General features: G+C 39.2%; 1 long non-coding RNA gene across 1 annotated transcript; it reads left to right on the forward strand.

Moving 5' to 3' along the window:
- Positions 1-276: 276 nt before the first annotated feature.
- LOC130592588 (uncharacterized) lies at positions 277-2,288 on the forward strand. Its single transcript, XR_008970585.1, has 2 exons — positions 277-559; positions 1,987-2,288. It is a non-coding gene; the product is annotated as an uncharacterized LOC130592588 (long non-coding RNA).
- The last annotated feature ends 970 nt before the right edge of the window (positions 2,289-3,258 follow it).

Consider the following 3,258-nt stretch of genomic DNA (forward strand, 5'->3'; position numbering starts at 1 on the left):
CATGTGCTCATCATTGCCTGGGCAACTTTGGTGAGCTCTTGGTTTTAATACCCACATGTATAAAATGGGAGTAATAACACATGTGAAAAGACAAAACTGAAATATTTGAAACACATTATGAAATGTTTGGTTGATACACAAATACATCTGCTATAACCATCAAAGCTTTGGTAACATTTTTTGAAGAACAAGATTTTTTGTAGATTGATACCTTAAATTCCTGTGAATGCACTTATGTCATCATTGTTTTTTTGTGCATACTGAAAAGTCAGGGCAGGTCTAAATCTTCCCTTATTTTCTCTGATACTGAAAAAAAGGAAACAGATTGTGGATGTCAAGAACCAGTGCTGAAATGGTCAAGAAAGTAAAGCAGAATAAATTTCAACACAGTAAGTGTGACTTGAATGTCTTATTTTGAAAAGAGCAGCTGCCTTAGCCCTATCCTGATAGCTTCCAGCTAGTCTGGAGAGCTTGGACAAGATAAGCCCTGCCTTGAAGGCACAAGAGAGCCTCCCAGGAGCTGCATGCAAAACAAGGACAAGGTGAGGTGTACCCAGTGGTAGGTACCACAGATTACTTCATCTCTCTGTGTCAGAACTATTTGAAAGTGTGAGGAGGTTTTTTTTTTTTTTAAATTATATTTATTAGCATATGATACAATCTCCATTCCCCCGGCAGCCTCTCCTACTATCCAAAAACCATCAGAAATACACAACACCTGCTGTGGCATTATTCCCCAAGCAAGCAAGGGGGAAGGACTTCTGAGGAAAACAAGGCAAATAATTTGGACCTGCGGGATCTGCAGTTTGGGAATGTCAGTCAAGCTTACTATTTCTCTTCTTTGGAGAGAAAAATGTTCTTCTCCTGTTTCCCAGGAAGGAACAGCTGCGAGAACTGAAAGTATCTGCATCAATTTTCCTAAGTAAACACGGGAATATTTAGTTTCAGCAAAACCAGATGGTTTATGCCTTGTGAATATGCTGGCATTTGACACCAGCAGCCAGAGTTTCACAAAATGTGTGCAGAGCATTAGAAAGAACTCCTTTAAACTCAGGGACCCAACACAAGAGTTGAAAGTTATGAATGTTTTAGTAATAATAGGCTGACAAAAAAAAAAAAACAACAACCTTTATCTAGGGATCTCCAAGTGCTGTCTAAATATTATTAATCAGACTGCATAACAGTCCATGAAGTAATTAAATTTTGATACAAATTTCTCACAGAGGATTATGTTAAAGATGAGAAGGTAAGTTAGTTCCTCTGGGTTATGCAGTGAGTCACAGTCTGGTCTCATGAGTGCTCTGACCATCCCACATGTCTCTTTACTTGCTAAAGCATCTTTAGTGTGCTGTGTCCTCACTCATATTCCCAGGACACAATTTTTAAACGTGAAACCAGTACTGTTAATAGCACAGGGACAGGATTGTGGTGTACGCAACATACATGGCCATTGCTGGGGCATCTGTGTGCTCTACGGGGAATTTATAGTATTCACACTGAAGAGATTTGTGAACAGCCCTCAAACCTCTTGCTAATGGCATTTGCAATGGGTTTTAAGTGTCTGAAGATGCTTATTTGGTGATTTTTATTGATTTGTGTTGCTATTGCTTAACATAACTCTGTAGTAACAAGGCATCTATTTTCTACCAATCTGAAAGTGGTTTTCAATCACTCGGTAATTAACCTAAGCAATTCTGATAGATACACTGTTTTGTTGAGCTGCTGGGAGCCTGATGTGGTTTGCTCAAGATTACTCATGGCTTGCAGAGCAAGGCTATGAAGATTTTAGGCCTTGTGGTCACTGACAACTGCAGCACGCGTTCCTGAGCCAAATCCAACCCTGCTGAATCCTCATCATCTGCTGCATGTAAAAATAGGCTTGGGAAGGATTTCTTTTTACTTGTAATTTCAGAGTGAATCTGCCCGCAGAAGCACATCAGTTTTCTGGATCACTTAGTGAAATGCATATTTACTGTGAATCACTAGGTCCTGCCTTTAAGTCCTACACCTGTGAACCCTGAAGTACATCCTGGTTGCAGGACACAACAGAAGTCTGAAGAAGTCTCCTTGGGTCTTTGGGTGTCTCCTTCAGTTTCCAGGAGAGAAGCTGTCTTGTGCTCTGGCTTATCCTGTTGTCTGCATGACAGAGGGTGTGCCACTGGGCACACCTCCCCTGCAGTGGAGGCAATGCTATAATTTAATATACTTCATGATCAGCACTTTAAGAGTTTGAATTTGCTATTTCTCCATTATGTAATTACATAATAGTAATAATAACAACTAACACATGGAGTTTGGCTGTTGCTCGTTATGTAAATTAGCGATATTTAGCAATATCTTACAAAATGGATACATGTATTTCAGAGTGAGATGCAAGAGGTTACTTTGATTCAGAAAAGAATAAAAAGGAGCTATTGGGAATTGTTATTTTATAAAGAAAGAACTATTTAGTTATAACTCTGTCTCCTGGGGCATTCACTAGCATTCAGACTACAAGGCTTCAAGGTGTTTAAATTCAAACAAACAAACAAACAAACAAGCAGACCCACCCCACAGTATTCTCTGCCTTTTTAGAGAAATTCAGATACTTTACTTAGATTCCAAACCTGAAGTGTGAGGAATTTGAGCCTGAATTTAGGCAAAGTAACATGAATCACTAACAAAACTAATCACTAATTAAAATCACTAATCTTTAGGTACAAAAGTACATTTTAGTTGTTAGTCTGCTCATAAGAAGCAGATACTCTCTATATTTAAAGTATACTCCAGAAGAATTGAAAGGAAATTTAAAGTCAAATTTAGATACCAAAATGTGTCAGATACAATTTGATACAAGTCAAGGAAACACATGCTGCTCATCTCTATTAACTTATGTGGTATTTTTATTACCTATCATGTAATCTAATTTATCTTTCTTGTTCCAAAAATAGTTCATCTGCATATATTATGGCTCAGAAGAGTAGGAGTTGGGAGAGACCACATCGTTGTAGACTTGTAACAGCGGGTCACACTGAGAGGTTTAAGCCTCAAGTCAGCAAATCCTAGACTTACTCTGAAAGCCTGGGTAGGCTTGGCTAAGAGGAGGCCATTAGCTGTTGTATGTGGAGTCTAGAGGGTGTATACTGTGGCCCCCCAAAAGCACATCTGACCAGAGCTGGCTACACAACACTTTCTTGGTGATTTCAACACCAGTTGAAGGTGTTCTCTCCAAGCTCCAGCTGTGACTTGCCATCCCTGCAGTCGTGCTGTTGTATTTGT

This window comes from Pezoporus wallicus, unplaced genomic scaffold (genome assembly GCF_028554395.1).
Source record: "Pezoporus wallicus isolate ANWC-B61680 ecotype Strahan unplaced genomic scaffold, APGP_CSIRO_Pwel_v1 contig_14703, whole genome shotgun sequence".
In the NCBI taxonomy this organism is placed as follows: domain Eukaryota; kingdom Metazoa; phylum Chordata; class Aves; order Psittaciformes; family Psittacidae; genus Pezoporus; species Pezoporus wallicus.